At 40.7% G+C, this 20647-nt stretch overlaps 1 pseudogene; it reads right to left on the reverse strand.

Annotated features, from left to right (window-relative positions):
* Nucleotides 1-19808: 19808 nt before the first annotated feature.
* On the reverse strand, nucleotides 19809-19929 carry LOC117201895 (uncharacterized; annotated as a pseudogene).
* Between the last annotated feature and the right edge of the window lie 718 nt (nucleotides 19930-20647).

Below are 20647 nucleotides of genomic sequence, written 5' to 3' on the forward strand. Positions count from 1 at the left end.
GAACACTGACTAATACAGAGGCCTATGTGGATGGCTGGACCACTGGAATCCACGAGTAGAATCCATGAGTAGAAGTTTATAAGTACTTCCTAGGCTGGGGATAGGTCCCCTGAGAGGTCAGATCATCAAAGAACCCAGAAAACACCCTATGAGAGAAAGAAGTACCTAGGACCTTCAAAGTCAGATTGAAATCTCAAGACTGTTCTCTTTCCCACTAATTCTTCTTTACTTCTGGACCTGATTCCAGAGGAACAGCAGCTAAGAGACTAGAGAGGAAGGGAAACTAGGAAGACAGAAGAAGCCAACCAGCTCCCTACCCACAACCTAGAGCAGGTTTTCAAGCCTGAGTCAATTCTAAGCAAGAGCAGAGAGAAATGTTAACTTAGAGATGATATACGAATTTTATTATTAGATTGGGTTGAGCTTTTTAATATCGGAAAATGACCAGAAAATCCATGAGATCTATTTCTGTTTTCTTGCAGGGGGTGGGAAAGAATGATTCATAGAGTAAACTGAAGGTAGCAGTGGTGAGATAGAATAAAGATAGAATAAAGTTTCTTTCTGCCTGTAGCTTTGAAGTCCAACTCATTCAATACCATAGCTATATTTGTATTATATGAAACTCTTCCTTTGGTTCAACTGACTGAATAAAAGATGGATATCAACTAGAATGGATTACAATTAGATTTGATATCCTACTAATTTATTTTATGACTGAGCCTCATGTTGTTATGTAACCAATTAAGTATAGCCATCTGCATAGACTTGAAGAGTTAACTTTAATATATTTATTAGCTGTGCTCTATTATTTCATGTCTCCTTAATACATGCTACTGCTGGAAAAGTAATTATTTTTAGTTTGGTGAATTTAGCTACAATTTATCAACAATGGTCTCCCTTTTCCTGGAAACCGGAAACAATCTTTATGGTGATGGGGTAGGTAAAACAATGCTGACGGCCACCTTATAACAAACTGGCACTTCAATTCCTTCCAAGTGCATTATTTCTCTTTCTAGTCTTCCTTCCCTAGTATAAAATTAACTGATGTGTTTTTTTTGTTTGTTTTTTTGGGGGGGGGGTTGCGGTATGTGGGCCTCTCACTGTTGTGGCCTCTCCCGTTGTGGAGCACAGACTCCGGACGCGCAGGCTCAGCGGCCATGGCTCACGGGCCCAGCCGCTCCGCGGCATGTGGGATCCTCCCGGACCGGGACACGAATCTGTGTCCCCTGTATCGGCAGGTGGACTCTCAACCACTGTGCCACCAGGGAAGCCCCTAACTGATGTTTTTATATCAAGAATTACAGTGCAAAAAGTGCCAATATTAATTAAGCTAGAATTTGATTTCAATGGTAAACTATCCTTAACTCACTCCACGTTTTAAATAATCTTGGGCTTCTAAAACTCCATATTAATATGAGAGCAAATCTCTTAATGTAGCTTTCACATATCCCGATTCAGTGACCTCAAGCTGGCTCCCCTCAGCTTTATATTCTTCTAGAAAAAAAAATTGAATATGAATGGGTTAAAGGGAATATACTCTACTATTTTCATAAATCCTACCATTGTTTTACATTATCTTTGGTTACTTCACGTAATTGTAATTCCTGCTTGGTCCACAATGTAATTTTATTTAACGATCCTTCATTGAAATGAAAGAATCTATTGAATACTTTAAAGTATAAAAGATTCCTGGCAGGAAAAATAATTCCATTCAGATAGTTCAATTGAAGAAACTTACATTCAGGTATTATTTAAGAGGTGAGGGTAAGGTTAAGGAAATAAGCAAAGGATGATGAAGTTCGCAGAGGCTAGCAACAGAGGGAGGTCAATATCATCCCTAGGCCTGAGGTCCAGGGGAGCAAATAGTATCACCGGAGCCCAGTAGTGGTGGAGGAGGAGCAGCTCTACAACCCCAACCAGAAGCACAGTGCTGAAACCGGGGCCAGGGGGCAGGAGAATACTCCAAGCCCCTTTCTCTTGCTTTAACATCTCCATCCCATTGGGGGTCAAGCCTAGTTGGAAGCCAGTACAGCAAGGGAATAGGGATGCAGCTCATATGGGTCGGCTGCTTGAGACCAAATGAGGAAGAAGAAGTGATCTTAAGAGACTGGATCTTAAGCAAGTGATAAATGGGGAAAAACAGTCTTACTGACACCTAGGCTGAGGACACATGATCACAGATATTCACAGGTGTGTGTGAAAGCTGATTAGCTGATTTTGTCACTGAGGATGAATCTGTGTTTCCTCACTTGAGTAGCCCTGTGTATGTTTTAAATGCTAGAGATTTTAAACAATTAAGAGCCAGAAGGTGTCTGCTATGCACAGTGCCTGAAGTATGAACTGTCACTGAGAATTCAGAAGAGCTGAAACTCTGCTTTACTTACATGGATGGTTAAATTCTGAGCCAACTCCTGTGATTCTAATCCAGATCAAACCCAAAGGAGTCCAGTCTTATTCTGGCTGATGATGCTGAACTGGGTGGCTGGATTTTCTCTCCTGAATGGGGCCTATGGGTTCACACTGAGCTGGAAGTTCCAAGCCATCTGATTCATGCTGTTGCTTGACCCTATAATTCTTTCCAGGTCTGAAGGCCCAGGCATTGCCCAGAACAGGACTAAGACCATTTGGAACATCTCTTCATTTGATTGAATTCTTACTTCTTATACCTAGGCACATACAAAATTGAGTGAAAAATTAAATTATAATTTTGCTTTCCTACAATTCTGTTTCAGAACTATTGGGATTGAGGAACTAAATTTGATATCTTGATCAAAACTTCTCTAATCAAGAATTTTTATACAAACCCATATAAAGTTCTAGATTTCTGAAATAAACTTTAACATTATGTTTAAACAACCAAAGGAATTGATCATAACTATTTATGAGATTCTAACAGACATGCAGGAAAAATATTTTATCAGAAACAAAAGGTTTTCCACTAGCCCTTAGAGGGAAGAGGCTTCTTTTGGACACCAGCATTTCCCTTAAATAACCTTGAGTTTTCAACTGTCTCCAACAAGTATAATTGTCTGGCCAAGTCTGAGAGTTTTGGCCAAAAATACTAACTTGAACGGATATTTCTTACAGATTTCACAAAATCCAATTAATTCTTTATTGCCATCTTGTTTTGAAGAGTAGGGATTGTCTTAGAGCTATTATGCCTACTGGTTACATTGGGGAATAAAGTAGTTTCTCTGATCCAACATCCTAAAGGCATTCCCTTGGCAATGAATGTACAGCCAAAGTTCCATGGTGAGTTGATAACTGTTATGTTTTATCAATTAGTCTTGCTCTATGTGTCCCTGGGCATGGAAAATATTTTCAAAATTCATTGGCATCTTCTTAAGACAGGACTGTCCCCATCTTAGCAGAGCAGACTGTTTTTATGTATTAAAGATCCCAGTGGTGTGAAAGGGGAAAATTATATCTCTGCTTAATTCTGTTAAAATAAAATCTTAATTCTGATTTTATGTCACTAATCCGATCATTAAAGGAATCATTAAAAATACCATCATGCCATATTATTGTTCCAATATGAGCCTTAGATACATTTGCCAAAATGAAGAATTTGATTTTCTACATTTGTAAATATGTTAAAAGTAGGCAAATTAAACTATCCCTCTCTTATACAAACGTTCAGCAGTAAGTGTGATGGGCTAGGGATCTGTACACACCTGGTCCAGAGCTGACTGGTTTCTGGTATGTATTCATGGTATCTGAATCTCAAATGCAGTGTTGAAGGAGAACATTAAATGCTGCTTCTGAACACTTTTAAAGAAATCTGAGATATTTTAAAGAAAATATGCATTCATTTTGGAAAATAATAAAAATATTATTCATACTCATAGCCAGTCAGCTGAGCTTGGTGTAATTTTGCTGAGAGTAATTAGGCTTAAGGTAAGGATATTTTTATAGAGACCTAGATTCAAATCAAATTCAGTATGTGGATATAGGAATGAATTCTGGGGTTAACTAAAGGTAAAACTATCTTTCCCAACTTCCAGAAAATGTCCATGAGATGTTACAGTAAGCAGCTGTCCATGTTATCCAAGTGAGGGATTTTTACTGTTAACGAGCTTTGCCATCAGCTACTCTGTCTTTACCCTTCCCTTCACACTTACCTGAAGTTTCTCTCATTAACTTTCTTCCTTTGGGTTAAGACCTTGAGCTTCTAGAATACTCATGTGCAATGCAGATATGTCCTGAAAGGGTGGCATGCAGAGCCCTTAGCTCCTGTCACACAATTAACCCAGAGTAGTACCTCAGCTTGAACAGTTATCACCCAACAGAGTCCAGAGAAAACGGGATGCGTCATGTGTAAATTTGGTGTGAGGAATGGGAGAGAGGAATAAGGAGGAGGAAAAGTTTGAAATGTGAGAATAAAGTTCTTTATGGGGAAGGCGGGCCTTGGTGGAGAGCTCCTAAGAAGCCAAGAAAACAAATTAGGCAACAAAGACACTTATATAACATCAGGTGAAGACTTAATTAAGATTTCTACCTGTCTCTGTCTTGCTATTCTTGTAATTTCTTTCTTCCAGGGAAATTTGCCTCCAGAATTTTAGTAAAGGAGTTTTCTTATCAGTCAGCCTGACAGTTTCCCCAAATATTCTGGGGAAATTCATAATTGATTATCTCCTTGGTGTATGGCATAAAATTTTTTATCACATTAATTGCAGGTTTAAATATTCTTATCCTTTTATGACTCTTTGCAATTTAACAGATTTAAATTATCATCTGTATTTTTATTTCCAACAGTATTTTCCATAACCTTTTTTTTTTAAACATCTTTATTGGAGTATAATTGCTTTACAAAGGTGTGTTAGTTTCCGCTTTATAACAAAGTGAATCAGTTATACATATACATATGTTCCCATATCTCTTCCCTCTTGCCTCTCCCTCCCTCCCACCCTCCCTATCCCACCCCTCTAGGTGGTCACAAAGCACCGAGCTGATCTCCCTGTGCTATGCGGCTGCTTCCTACTAGCTATCTACCTTACGTTTGGTAGTGTATATATGTCCATGCCTCTCTCTCACTTGGTCCCAGATTACCCTTCCTCCTCCACGTATCCTCAAGTCAGTTCTCTAGTAGGTCTGCATCTTTATTCTCATCTTGTCCCTAGGTTCTTCTGATCATTTCTTTTCTTTTCTTTCCTTTAGATTCCATATATATGTGTTAGCATACGGTATTTGTTTTTCTCTTTCTGACTTACTTCACTCTGTATGACAGTCTCAAGGTTCATCCACCTCACTACCAATAACTCAGTTTTGTTCCTTTTTATGGCTGAGTAATATTCCATTGTATATATGTACCACATCTTCTTTATCCAGTCATCTGTTGATGGACACTTAGGTTGCTTCCATGTCCTGGCTATTGTAAATAGGGCTTCAATGAACATTTTGGTACATGACTCTTTCTGAATTATGGTTTTCTCAGGGTATATGCCCAGTAGTGGGATTGCTGGGTCATATGGTAGTTCTATTTTTAGTTTTTTAACGAACCTTCACACTGTTCTCCATAGTGGCTGTATCAATTTACATTCCCACCAACAGTGCAAAAGGGTTCCCTTTTCTCCATACCCTCTCCAGCATTTATTGTTTGTAGATTTTTTGATGATGGCCATTCTGACCGTCAGAGATGATATCTCGTAGTTTTGATTTGCATTTCTCTAATAATTAATGATGTTAAGCATTCTTTCATGTGTCTGTAGGCAATCTGTATACCTTCTTTGGATAAAAGTATATTTAGGTCTTCTACCCATTTTTGGATTGGGTTGTTTGTTTTTTTGATATTGATCTGCATGAGTTGCTTGTATGTTTGGGAGATTAATCCTTTGTCAGTTGCTTTGTTTGCAAATATTTTCTCCCATTCTGAGGGTTGTCTTTTCATCTTGTTTAAGGTTTCCTTTGCTGTGCAAAACTTTTAAGTTTCATTAGGTCCCATTTGTTTAGTTTTGTTTTTATTTCCATTTCTCTAGGAGGTGGGTCAAAAGGATCTTGCTGTGGTTTATGTCATAGAGTGTTCTGCCTATGTTTTCCTCTAAGAGTTTTATAGTGTCTGACCTTACATTTAGGTCTTTAATCCATTTTGAGTTTATTTTTGTGTATGGTGTTAGGAAGTGTTCTAATTTCATTCTTTTACATGTAGCTGTCCAGTTTTCCCAGCACCACTTATGGAAGAAGCTGTCTTTTCTCCACTGTATATTCTTGCCTACTTTATCAAAGATAAGGTGACCATGTGTGCATGAGTTTATCTCTGGGCTTTCTATCCTGCTCCGTTGATCTATATTTCTGTTTTTGTGCCAGTACCATACTATCTTGATTACTGTACCTTTGTAGTATAGTCTGAAGTCAGAGAGCCTGATTCCTTCAGCTCCGTTTTTCGTTCTCAAGATTGCTTTTGCTATTCAGGGTCTTTTATGTTTCCATGCAAATTGTAAAATTTTTTGTTCTAGTTCTGCGAAAAATGCCAGTGGTAGTTTGATAGGGATTGCATTGAATCTGTAGATTGCTTTGGGTAGTAGAGTTATTTTCACAATGTTGACTCTTCCATTCCAAGAACATGGTATATCCCTCCATCTATTTGTATCACCTTTAATTTCTATCATCAGTGTCTTATAATTTTCTGCATACAGGTCTTTTGTCTCCTTAGGTAGGTTTATTCCTAGATATTTTATTGTTTTTGTTGCAGTGGTAAATGGGAGTGTTTTCTTGATTTCAGTTTCAGATTTTTCATCATTAGTGTATAAGAATGCCAGAGATTTCTGTGCATTAATTTTGTATTCTGCTACTTTACCAAATTCATTGATTAGCTCTAGTAGTTTTCTGGTAGCATCTTTAGGGTTTTCTATGTATAGTATTATGTCATCTGCAAACAGTGACAGCTTTACTTCTTCTTTTCTGATTTGGATTCCTTTTATTTCCTTTTATTCTCTGATTGCTGTGGCTAAAACTTCCAAAGCTATGTTGAATAAGAGTGTTGAGATTGGGCAACCTTGTCTTGTTCCTGATCTTAGTGGAAATGGTTTCAGTTTTTCACCATTGAGGATGATGTTGGCTGTGGGTTTGTCATATATGGCCTTTATTATGTTGAGGAAAGTTCCCTCTATGCCTACTTTCTGCAGGGTTTTTATCATAAATGTGTGTTGAATTTTGTCGAAAGCTTTCTCTGCATCTTTTGATAAGATCATATGGTTTTTATTCTTCAATTTGTTAATATGGTGTATCACGTTGATTGATTTGCATATATTAAAGAATCCTTGCATTCCTGGGATAAACCGCACTTGATCATAGTGTATGATCATCTTAATGTGCTGTTGGATTCTGTTTGCTAGTATTTTGTTGAGGATTTTTGCATCTATGTTCATCAGTGATATTGGCCTGTAGTTTTCTTTCTTTGTGACATCTTTGTCTGGTTTGGGTATCAGAGTGATGATGGCCTCGTAGAATGAGTTTGGGAATGTTCCTCCCTCTGCTATATTTTGGGAGAGTTTGAGAAGGATAGGTGTTAGCTCTTCTCTAAATGTTTGATAGAATTTGCCTGTGAAGCCATCTTGTCCTGGGCTTTTGTCTGTTGGAAGATTTTTAATCATAGTTTCAATTTCAGTGCTTGTGATCGTCTTTTCATATTTTCTATTTCTTCCTGGTTCAGTCTCAAAGAATTTTTCCATTTCTTCCAGGTTGTCCATTTTATTGGCATATAGTTCCTTGTATTAATGTCTCATGATCCTTTGTATTTCTGCAGTGTCAGTTGTTACTTCTCGTTTTTTATTTCTAATTCTATTGATTTGAGTCTTCTCCCTTTTTTTCTTGGTAAGTCTGGCTAATGGTTTATCAATTTTGTTTATCTTCTCAAAGAACCAGCTTTTAGTTTTATTGATGTTTGCTATCATTTCCTTCATTTATTTTTCATTTATTTCTGATCTGATCTTTATGATTTCTTTCCTTCTGCTAACTTTGGGGTATTTTTGTTCTTCTTTCTCTAATTGCTTTAGGTGTAAAGTTATGTTGTTTATTTGAGATGTTTCTTGTTTCCTAAGGTAGGCTTTTATAGCTATATACTTCCCTCTTAGAACTGCTTTTGCTGCATCCCATAGGTTTTCAGTCATTGTGTTTTCATTGTCATTTGTTTCTAGTTATTTTTTGATTTCCTCTTTGATTTCTTCAGTGATATATTGGTTATTAAGTAGTGTGTTGTTTAGCCTCCATGTGTTTGTATTTCTTACGGATTTTTTCCTGTAATTGATATCTAGTCTCATAGCCTTGTTGTCGGGAAAGACACTTGATATGATTTCAATTTTCTTAAATTTACCAAGGCTTGATTTGTGACCCAAGATATGATCTATCCTGGGCAATGTTCCATGTGCACTTGAGAATAATGTGTATTCTGTTGCTTTGGGGTAGAATGTCCTATAAATATCAATTAAGTCCATCTTGTTTAATGTATCATTTAAAGCTTGTGTTTCCTTATTTATTTTCATTTTGGATGATCTGTCCATTGGTGAAAGTGGGGTGTTAAAGTCCCCTACTATGAATGTGTTACTGCCGATTTCCCCTTTATGGCTGTTAGTATTTGCCTTATGTATTGAGGTGCTCCTATGTTGGGTGCATAAATATTTACAATTGTTATATCTTCTTCTTGGATTGATCCCTTGATCATTATGTAGTGTCCTTCTTTGTCTCTTGTAATAGTGTTTGTTTTAATGTCTATTTTGTCTGATATGAGAATTGCTACTCCAGCTTTCTTTTGATTTCCATTTGCATGGAATATCTTTTTCCATCCCCTCACTTTCAGTCTGTATGTGTCCCTAGGTCTGAAGTGGGTCTCTTATAGACAGCATATTTACAGGTCTTGTTTCTGTATCCATTCAGCCAGTCTATGTCTTTTGGTTGGAGCGTTTAGTCCATTTACATTTAAGGTAATTATCGATATGTATGTTCCTTTTACCATTTTCTTAATTGTTTTGGTTTTATTATTGTAGGTCTTTCCCTTCTCTTGTGTTTCCTGCCTAGAGAATTCCTTTAGCATTTGTTGTAAAGCTGGTTTGTTGGTGCTGAATTTTCTTAGCTTTTGCTTGTCTCTAAAGCTTTTAATTTCTCTGTCAAATCTGAATGAGATCCTTGCTGGGTAGAGTAATCTTGGTTGCAGGTTTTTCTCTTTCATCACTTTAAATATGTCCTGCCACACTCCCTTCTGGCTTGCAGAGCTTCTGCTGAAAGATCAGCTGTTAACCTTATGGGGATTCCCTTATGTGTTACTTGTTGCTTTTCCCCTGCTGCTTTTAATATTTGTTCCTTGTTTTTAATTTTTGATCATTTGATTAATATGTGTCTTGGGGTGTTTCTCCTTGGATTTGTCCTATATGGGACTCTCTGTCCTTCCTGGACTTGATTAACTATTTCCTTTCCCATATTAGGGAAGTTTTCAACTACAATCTCTTCAAATATTTTATTAGTCCCTTTGTTTTTCTCTTCTTCTTCTGGGACCCCTATAATTCGAATATTGGTGCGTTTAATGTTGTCTTAGAGGTCTCTGAGACTGTCCTCAACTCTTTTAATTCCTTTTTCTTTATTCTGCTCTGCAGTAGCTATTTCCACTATTTTATCTTCCAGGTCACTTATCCGTTCTTCTGCCTCAGTTATTCTGCTACTGATCCCTTCTGGAGAATTTTTAATTTCATTTATTGTGTTGTTCACCTCTGTTTGTTTGCTCTGTAGTTCTTCTATGTCCTTGTCAAACGTTTCTTGTACTTTGTCTATTCTATTTCCAAGATTTTGGATCATCTTTACTATCATTATTCTCAATTCTTTTTCAGGTAGACTGCCTATTTCCTCTTCATTTGTTAGGCCTGGTGGGTTTTTGACTTGCTCCTTCATCTGCTGTGTGTTTCTCTGTCTTCTCATTTTGCTTAACTTACTGTGTTTGGGGTCTCCTTTTCACAGGCTGCAGATTCGTAGTTTCTGTTGCTTTTGGTGTCTGTTCCCAGTGGCTAAGGTTGGTTCTGTGGGTTGTGTAGGCTTCTTCGTGGAGGGGACTAGTGCCTGTGTTCTGGTGGATGAAGCTGGATCTTGTCTTTCTGGTGGGCAAGTCCATGTCTGGTGGTCTGTTTTGGGGTGTCTGTGGCCTTACTGTGATTTTAGGCAGCCTCTCTGCTAATGGGTGGGGTTGTTTTCTGTCTTGCTAGTTGTTTGACATAGGGTGTCCTGCAATGTAGCTTGCTGGTCATTGAGTAGAGCTGGGTCTTGGCGTTGAGATGGAGATCTCTGCGAGATTTTCACCGTTTGATATTACGTCAAGTTGGGAGGTCTCTTGTGGACCAGTGTCCTGAACTTGGCTCTCCCACCTCAGCAGCACAGCCCTGACGCCTGGCTGGAGCACTAAGAACCTGTCCTCCACACGGCTTGGAATAAAAGGGAGAAAAGAAAGAAAGAAGACAAAATAAAATAAGGTTATTAAAATAAAAAAAATAATTATTAAGAAAAATAAAATTTTTTAAGTAATAAAAAAAAAAAGACATACAGAACCCTAGGACAAATGGTAAAAGCAAAGCTATACAGACAAAATCACACACAGAAGCATACATATACACACTAACAAAAAGAGAAAAAGGGGAAAAAATAATATATCTTTGCTCCCAAAGTCCACCTCCTCAATTTGGGATGATTCGTTGTCCATTCAGGTGTTCCACAGAAGCAGGGTACATCAAGTTGATTGTGGAACTTTAATCCGCTGCTTCTGAGGCTGCTGGGAGAGATTTCCTTTCTCTTCTTTGTTCGCACAGCTCCCGGGGTTTAGCTTTGGATTTGGCCCCGCCTCTGCGTGTAGGTCGCCGGAGGGTGTCTGTTCTTCGCTCAGACAGGACGGGGTTAAAGGAGCAGCTTCGGGGTTCCCTGGTGGGCGCAGTGGTTGAGAGTCTGCCTGTCAATGCAGGGGACACGTGTTCATGCATGCCCCGGTCCGGGAAGATCCCACATATGCCACGGAGCGGCTGGGCCCGTGAGCCATGGCCACTGAGTCTGCACGTCTGGAGCCTGTGCTCCGCAACGGGAGAGGCCACAACAGTGAGAGGCCCGTGTACGAGAAAAAAAAAAAAAAAAAAAGGGAGCAGCTGCTTCGGGGGTTCTGGCTCACTCAGGCCGGGGGGCAGGAGGGGCACGGAGTGCAGGGCGAGCCTGCGGCGGCAGAGGCCGGCGTGACGTTGCACCAGCCTGAGGCGCGCCGTGCGTTCTCCCGAGGAAGTTGTCCCTGGATCATGGGACCCGGGCAGTGGCGGGCTGCACCGGTTTCCCGGAAGTGGGGTGTGGATAGTGACCTGTACTCGCACACAGGCTTCCTGGTGGCGGCAGCAGCAACCTTAGCGTCTCATGCCTGTCTCTGGGGTCCGCGCTGTTAGCGGCGGCTCACGGCCCGTCTCTGGAGCTCCTTTAAGCAGCACTCTTAATTGCCTCTCCTCGCGCACCAGGAAACAAAGAGGGAAGAAAAAGTCTCTTGCCTCTTCGGCAGCTCCAGACCTTTTCCTGGACTCCCTCCCGGCCAGCCGTGGCGCACTAACCCCTTCAGGCTGTGTTCACGCCACCAACCGCAGTCCTCTCCCTGCGCTCCGACCGAAGCCCGAGCCTCAGCTCCCAGCCCCGCCCACCCCAGCGGTTGAGCAGACAAGCTTCTCGGGCTGGTGGGTGCCAGTCGGCCCTGACCCTCTGTGCGGGAATCTCTCTGCTTTGCCCTCCGCACCGGTGTTGCTGCGCTCTCCTCCACGGCCCTGAAGCTTCCCCTCTCCGCCACCCGCAGTCTCCGCCCGCGAAGGGGCTTCTAGTGTGTGGAAACCTTTCCTCCTTCACAGCTCCCTCCCACTGGTGCAGGTCCTGTCCCTCTTCTTTTGTCTCTGTTTTTTCTTTTGCCCTACCCAGGTATGTGGGGAGTTTCTTGCCTTTTGGGAAGTCTGAGGTCTTCTGCCAGTAGATGTTCTGTAGGAGCTTTTCCACATGTAGATGTAATTCTGATGTATTTTTGGGGAGGAAGGTGATCTCCGCGTCTTACTCCTCCACCATCTTGAAGCTCCTCCATAACCTGTTTTTTTAAAGGAAATATCTGGAGTTTCCCAATTGTAGTTAAAAATATGATGCAAATAGAATATTTTGAAGGTGGGAATTAAATGCACAGATCTTTGAATCTAGATACCTGAGTTCTAGACCTGCAGTCACAACTCATCTGAGTAATTCTGGGCTAAGACCCTTAAACCACTGTGGGATATCAGCTCCTACCTGAGGGATTCGAGCTATTAACAGTAGTAAGAATAGTAATGAGAAATATTTATTGAGCCCTTAAAAAGTTCCATGTTTTATATGTAGTATTTATTTAAATCCCCTATACATTGGTGTGACTGGTAATGTTTCCCATCACATAAATGAAGAAACTAAGGCTCAGAACGGTTAAGGCACTTGTCTAAATCCACACAAGTGGTCATTGGCTGAGCCAAGATCAGTTAATCTACCTCCAGAATTCACACTTTACTGCTTCCTCAGTGATTCCAGTGGTCTCACCTTTAATTCTATGTTGATCAAATGCTAAAACAAGATAAACTGAAGAAAACAAAAAAAGAAAACATTCCAATATCCTTTTATTTGTCTACAAGCAGAGAGTTGATAACATAGGAAGATACAGATTTGTTACTGTTGGTCCTCCAGTCCATCAGAATGGATGTTTCCATTCCATTATGGTTATTCTCATCCTCCTGATAAAAATCAGTCCTTTAAAAAAATATATTTTTATGGAAATCTTTTCTTTTCCGTCAGACCCATAATTAACAGCTGTAGGACAATGCATTCTTTATCACACATTTCTAATTTTCTTCCATGTTTTTAAAGATTTCCCTAAATACCAGATACCTTGATAGACAGTGATGGTGTTATTTCTTGCCCTTCAGGATAGAGTTTGTCAATGAAAAGATGGGCTATAAAATTAAAACAGAAAGACAGAATATAATAAGGAGTGATTTGCAGAATATTTCACTGTTTTGTGCTGCTCCAAAGACTGGAAAAAAAATCACAGATGACTTTGCTGAATTAGGCTTGATGTCTCTGTGTCAATAGTTAGACTTTCCTGCTTTAGGATAGACCACTCTTGGTGGCATTTAGGCATTTTCGTCTGCTTGTCCACCTCTTCACGGCTCCATATCTTATTCAGGACCAGAACAATTGGCTGTTGCCTAAGGAGAAAGTTCAGGGCCACTGGGAATGCTCCCATCTCTCAAATTTTGAAATCTAAAATTTTTTAACCAAGACTTTCAACTTGTTACCTAGAGTAAGCAGATACAAATGCTCCTGGCAAAAATAACCTGAATTGTTTAGAAAGTCCTTTCAAATTAATTTAAATATAAAGGGTGTTTAGTTCAAGTTCTATGTTAACTCCAAGTGTTCAGTCCAGATATTTAGAAGTTGCCATTAGAGCTTCTTTATTTCACCCAAACTTTGGGCTCTCCTTACGGTGGCAGAATGTTTGCTGGTGATGCTAGGCTGATGTCCTATCCACTCAGTAACCCTAGTGGAATGAAGACTCCCCTCCTACTGTTCTAAAAAAAAGACTCAAGGTTGAGTCTTATTAACTCTTATTGCTCTTACTTGACTCATGTACCCATCTCTATAGAAGTCACCGTGTCCAAGTGGATGCAATATTTTGCTGAACATGGCCTGAGTCATATGCCCATCTTTGGAGTCAGAGATGGAGAAATTTGGACTTGAAAGTAGGAGAGGTTTAGTCTCCAAGGAAAATTAGATGCCTTTACCAAAAGAATAGGTAACAAATGCTAGATATGCAAAAATAGTGGATGTCCATGATATAACTTTGTGGCCCAAAAGATTCCTCTTCTATCTTCTGCAACCTGGTGGCTCAATTGAAATGACTTTCCTCTAGGCTGACTGATCAGTAGTTGAGCAGAAAATTTCCTGTCTCACCATTTCTCCAGTGTCTCAGGAAGACAACATGCTTTTAATCATCCACTAGGAGAAATGTGACATTTTTTTTTTTTTTTTTTAATTTTTTGTGGTAAGCGGGCCTCTCACTGTTGTGGCCTCTCCCGTTGCGGAGCACAGGCTCCGGACGTGCAGGCTCAGCAGCCGTGGCTCATGGGCCCAGCCGCTCTGCGGCATGTGGGATCTTCCCGGACCGGGGCATGAACCCGTGTCCCCTGCATCGGCAGGCGGACTCTCAACCACTGCGCCACCAGGGAAGCCCGAAATGTGACATTTTAATGACAATTTTAGTGTATCATTCTACCATGGTTGGTAATTTTTAACCCCTGTGTCATTTGTCACTTTTCTACATCAGCTTTTCTGAAAACACTAGCCTCAAATGACAGCCTAAAAGGGAAGCTGCTTGTTAATTTTACAACTTTAAATAGATGGAAAGACCAGAGCTTAAGACAAAAGAATTTGTCTGAGGAGGCCAGGTTGTCACTTGTTTCTCATCATCATGTGGGGTCAGATGGGTCTTTTTCCTAGTGGATCTCCATGAAGTTCATGACCTAATGAGCTCAGTGGGAGGCAGCTCAGGCTAAACAGAACCCCTGAGAGAATGAGTTATTGCTGTTACAGCCCACAGACGTGCATAGAGCTGAGGTAGGGTGCAGTGGGTCCATGTACTGTTGCCAGTTTCCTACAGTGACATCACTTTACTGCTTTTTTTATTGCTAAGTACACTATCGAATATAGAGTTAAACAAGAACACCCTAAACATTATTTGTTATGATAATGCACAATGCCTAGATATAAAGTGCAGTCCTTTTGAAAATTCCCCCCACCACACACACACACTTGGTACAATACATTGCACACAGTAGTAACTCAGTAAGTATTCTCTATCTTGAATGAGTGCATATTACATGAGCTCTTAGAGTATGTCCTTGGGGTGCCCTCCTAAATGATGCCCCCCCCTTCTTAGTACTGGTGCTCAGTCAGAATGTACCATTGTAGCCCTACCAGCTGTTGAGGGCCTGTGCATATTCTGATTAGGTTGAGATGTCCTTTCAGTGCCCATACTATATTATTGTAAAATACTGTGTACATCACGCCTGCCTCTTCTTCACCAGGCATTCAAAGTAAGCTCATTAAACACTGCTTTTCTCATGTACTGATTCTCTCTTAAGCCTCTTTTCTATCAGTTTTATATGTATCTTTTGCCCCATGATGACTCTGAGGGGTTTATGATTCATGCTAAGATGCCACTGTACCTTGTGATACTTTTCGGAGGATACGAACAGTGGAGATATAATGCCTGAATCCGAAGACTTCCGTCCCTAGTGATAGGTGATGTCAGGAAAACCAAATCTCTGGTTTCAAAGACTTCCTCTTGCCCTTCTCATAACACAGTCAGCAAGGTCCTACTTTTCCAGGACACTAAGCCAGCTGAGCTCCCACGTTTTCCCTGCTGGAATTCTCATCATCCCCCTCCTTAGCATTAAGAAATGAAATAGCCGTGTCTCGTGATCAGGAGGACTGAAGGTGTCTTTGCAGGTGGAGAGAGATGGTACCTTCATTAATGTTTTAGGCTAAAAATATCAATCCTGAGATCTAACACTTGCATTCTTTATACTTTAAAGACGTGTACTCTTTAAACAAAGGAATTTAAAATATATGAAATGTAAAATCCTAAAACTGCCAGCTGTGTCCATGTCTCTACCCCAGGAAATTCAGCCCTTCCATTACTATTAAGTATAGGCAGAGGAGCATACGTGATTAATTTTAGAATGGCTATTGGGAGATTCCTAGATATAAAACAGGACTTTTTCAGCTCACACATTCTAAACAAACCATGAGTATTCATGTTGAACTCAGTGGCATCTCCTAGAGTTGCAGACTCTTGAAAGGGAGATACTGGTTAGCTCCACATTGCAAATGGTCCAGATGGTATCTAAATGAAGTGAATATTGATATTAACACATCAGAGGGCTCTATAGCCTTTGCTGATGGGCTGTGCAGCAGAAGGTTTGAGGTGTGTGAAAGGGCCACCAGCAACTCCATCAACCACAGCAGTGCAGTGACACAGGATCCCAAAGCATAGGAGGGGCCTCCTTACATTGCACCATCATCGGGCACCTGGGAGCTAGTTCTGGGTCAGCTTCTGGAGAGAAGCAAACAATTTTTAGTTGAGGCAATGGAGGAGAGCTTGTAATGAAAGGTTTTCTACAACCTCATTAAGGTTCATCTGTCACAACTTAACCCCCACACACCTGTACCTTAGTGGAAATGCTCTGCTTACTGCCCTCTAAGGCCATTCCTGATTTGGTTCAGACTTCCCACTCCTGCATCTATACAACCATATCCTCACCCATGGCAAACCCAGCACCAGACTCCACTTCCTTCCATCATGGCCTCTCAGAACCTGACCAACCAAGTTGACTATAGTGACACCCTCCTCTCAGATACTATACCTATGCCTCTACCACACACTCCATTTTGTTATCCCAAAGTTTAGTTATTCTTATAACACTTTTATAATTGTTGCCATGTCAGTGAACCATCTGGGGCAGTATTCACTTTAAACAAATTGAAATAGGACTCACTTTTTAAAACTTTAAGTGAAGTAATTTTAAAAGAATATACCACTACTAAAAATAGAAAAGCGTTTCACTTGCCATAAACAGAAGGTATCTATGGAAATAAATACAGCAGGAGCCAAAAAATGTAATTAAATTTTAGCTATACTGGGCCAGCCTGGGTCTCTCAGCCTGAGGCTTCTTCTCTGGGTGGCATAGACGGAGACAAACCAAGTATGAGAAGAACTCAGAGGGCGCCCTAGCATGAAAGTGAGGATTTCTTCTGAAAGTAGTCAGAAGGATGGAAAGCAAAGTGGCTTTCTTGATTCTTGAGACCACCATCTTATGATGCATTTCCCTGTATTGCCAGTTATTCTTTGGCATGCATTTTAATCTCTCCACAAGTTTATAAACTCCCTGATGATAGGACTGGTCCTAAAGATCTTGGTTTCCCTTTCTACCTGCAAGATTCTTGATCCTGATGATTTGTTAGTAACTACAGGAGCTGAGTTGAAAGATAAGTAGGGTTAAAAAAAAAACCCTAATATTTTTGGCAGTGATTCTACCTCATTCAGCTAGCAACTCTTTGGTTGGTGTTGGCAATGTAAGTGCTGGGCATATGGTGGTGAATAAGGTGGTGAATAAACAGAAAAAAAGGAGAAAAAATATATTCTGGCAATAATAAGATGAACACACATCATGAAATAGATTTGTTTTTAGGTTTGACAGATGGTTCAAGTCTTATTTCAATGCTAAATGTATTACTCTAAATCCAGAGAAAATTACTTTACCAGAATGAAAAAAATAGAATGATAGATCATGAAAGGCCAGTGGCCCTTTATTCAGTTTACTGGGTAGTACTAAAAATATTGTTCACTGGTCACCTTCCTTTCAGGCTCTGGCATGAGGAACCTGCAGCTTATTCCATGACACATGTGATCATTAAAGGAGATTTATTTGGAAATAGACAGTATGTGGAGACATTCCTTCAGCCTTTTGTCTTTTTTTTTTCAGCTGGGCCATATTTTTCCATCTATCAGCTCAGAACTCCCAGGTTGCAGGGTCACAATAATGGGAAACATGTGCACAGTGCTTGCTAACTGTGTGCCAGATGCACTTCCAGTACTCTCAATATATATTAATGATTTGAGTCCTTGAAAGAATCCAACGAGTAAGGATATTAGTTTTCTTTTGCCATCATGATGAATTACCACAACCTTAGCTTAAAACGACACAGATTTATTATCTTACAGTTCTGTAGGTCAGAAGTCTGAGTTGGATCTCCTGGGGCTAAAATCAGTGCCTGCAGGGCTGCCTTCCTTCTGGAGGCTCTAGGGGAGAATCCATTTCCCTGCTCGTTCGGGTTGTGGCAGAATTGAGTGTCTTCAGTGGTGGACTGAGGTCTCCATGTCCTTGTTGTCTAATGGCTTAGCTCCCAGAGGCCACCCACATTTCTTGATTCTCGCCCTCTTCCTCCATCTTCATGCTTTGAATTTCTCCTGCCTCTTCTCTCTTTGCATCTCCCTCTCCTGCTCTTCTGCCTTCCTCTTCCACTTTAAGGACTCCCGTGACTAAATTGTATCCACAAAGATAATCCAGGATAATCGTCCCATTTCAAGGTTCATAATCTTACTCACATCTGAAAAGCCCCTTTTGCCATGTAAAGTAACATAGTCACAAAGTCTGGGGATTAGGGTGTGCACATCTTTGGGAGGGGTCATTATTCTCCCTGTCACATAAAGTACTACTGTTACCCCTATTTTGCAAGCAGGGACTACTCTCTGAAATAATGACAGAAATAGCAACCCACCAAGTTCCCCTTGTTCTTGAGATTCCCCACCATGGCAGGGGCCTCCCCTACCAAATTTGCTTTCATGGAGAATCTGACATCCAGGTATTTGCACTTTAGTTTGACCGTGTGACAAGCTATGACCGGTTTCAGAACTATTTGCATTAGAACACATTTGTAATTAAGACATGAAAGGCATTCTCTTCTTGTAAAGAGATTTTAAGCAGCAGTTTTATTAGAGAAGTTATTTTGCGCCTTTTTAATTACTTCCTGTTAGCATCCATATACTCCATCTATACTGGAAATTGCCCTAGTGAGTTCTAAAGGAATTTTCAGAGACCCACTTCTCATTCATCCACCTGACCTCTAAGGACCTCTAAGAAAGCATGGCTGAATCTCTCTACCCTCCTGCTTTTTCCCTTGTCTCCGTATTACAGATGTCTCCTGGAGTTTCATGATTCAGTATCTCAAACCCATACAGTGAGCTTCAGGAGGGAGACAGCCTTATTTTTCTGGTTCATCACCTTATTTTCATCACAAAGCACAGAGTCTGCCTTAGAGAAGTGTGGTTGGTGACTTCTGACCTGGCTTCCAGTGATACCCCTGACTTAGTATTCACCTCCTTGTGTAATCCCCTACCCTTGAATGTAGGAAGGACCTAGTTAGTGCCTTGCTTCTGACAGTAGCAGAAAAATGGGGTGTCACATTTATGATTACGTTACAAAAGATTTTGACCCCTCTCTTGCTAGCAGACTCTCACTCTTGTTTTCTTGGCTTACATGTTCAATGAACAGGCTGCCATATTGGAGAAGCCCATGGAGCAAGAAACTGAGGGTGGCTTCTCGACAACAGCTTACAAGGAACTTGGGGATGCCAAAAACTACATGAGCTTGGAGGTAAGTCCTTCCCCGGTCAAGCCTTGAGATGACTACAGCCACAGATGCCTTCTTTACAGTCTGTGAGAGATTCTGGAGCAGAGGACCCAGGTAAGCTGTGCCCAGATATCTGACCTAAAGAAAATGTGAGATAATCAATGTTTATTGCTTTAAGCCACCCAGGTTTGGATTTTTTTTTTTTTTGACAGGAAAGTAGGATTTATTGGTGGGCATGTATGAGGAGGGGATGGCATCAAGGCTCTCAGTGCAGGGCCCGCCATGTGTCCAGGGGCCACAATTAGGGATGTGTTTGACCCCACAGCCATCTGGGATGAGCCGCTTTTCTGCCACAATGTTTTCAAATTCATCTATATTAAGCTTAGTGAATCCCCACTTCTTGGAAATGTGGCTCTTCTGGTGGCCAGGGAACTTGACCTTGGCCCTGTGTAGGGCCTCAATCACATGCTTCTTTTTCTGCAGCTTGGTGCAGATTCACATTATGATTTGGCCAATATGGACCCTGGCCACTGTGCCCTGGGGCTTTCCAAAGGCACCATGCATACCTGTCTGGAGCCTAGATTGGGGACAGCATGCCAGTCACAAATGACTACTGGAAAGGGCTGTTTCCAAGGTCCATTAGAGCAACCCTCACAGGCACTACTGAGGAGACTGTTCTTTGCAGCCATTACATGCCAGACCCCCATGTAGAAAAGAGCACGGTTGGCTTACTTGGCTGCAAATGGATCATTTTTTATGCGGCAATAGATTACTAACACAAGTAGGCACTCAGTGGGTATTCGAGGAATGACTGAATGAAGAAGACTAGGCACAGGTATTTACTTATTCTTTGTTCAGTTGATAGAGGGTTCATAATGACAGTGAGAAGTCTGGATTTGAAGATGTTTGGATAACACTGTAGTTGGCTGTAGCCAAGCTGCTAGAGCAGTTCAAATTTAGACACCTTAGGAATCCTAGAAGATGTTCCATTGCTTAATCCCTTTCTCCTATGCTAAAGCAGAACATTTTTCATCAAGGAGCTTAGAATCAGATGCTTAGAATCTTCTGCCTCAATCTCTGTTTGTCCTCATGTATGCATATTTCAGGAAAAACTCTGTAGCCAGGAGAACGCTGCAAACTCCACGTAGTTGGCCCTGGGCAGAGCTGCTTACTTGTTTATCTGATATCTTTATTTATCCTGTCATGAATAAGTTCATTAGCCTCCTCCCCATTTTCTGTTGTGATTAACTATATAATATTAGTGAAGACAGATCCTGAAGCACTTCTGGGGATGGAGAGAGGTATGACTTATTTTTCTAACAATATGTATATTGACTATCCATATGAAAAATCAGTGCATTAGAAACAAAATGTGTCATTCCTAACAGGAGCACAGACTCGATGTCAGGTCTGCGGGATGCAGCTGAAATACAGAAATCAGCTGTAGGATTTACTAATGC

This window comes from Orcinus orca, chromosome 7 (genome assembly GCF_937001465.1).
Source record: "Orcinus orca chromosome 7, mOrcOrc1.1, whole genome shotgun sequence".
NCBI classification, from domain to species: Eukaryota; Metazoa; Chordata; class Mammalia; order Artiodactyla; family Delphinidae; genus Orcinus; species Orcinus orca.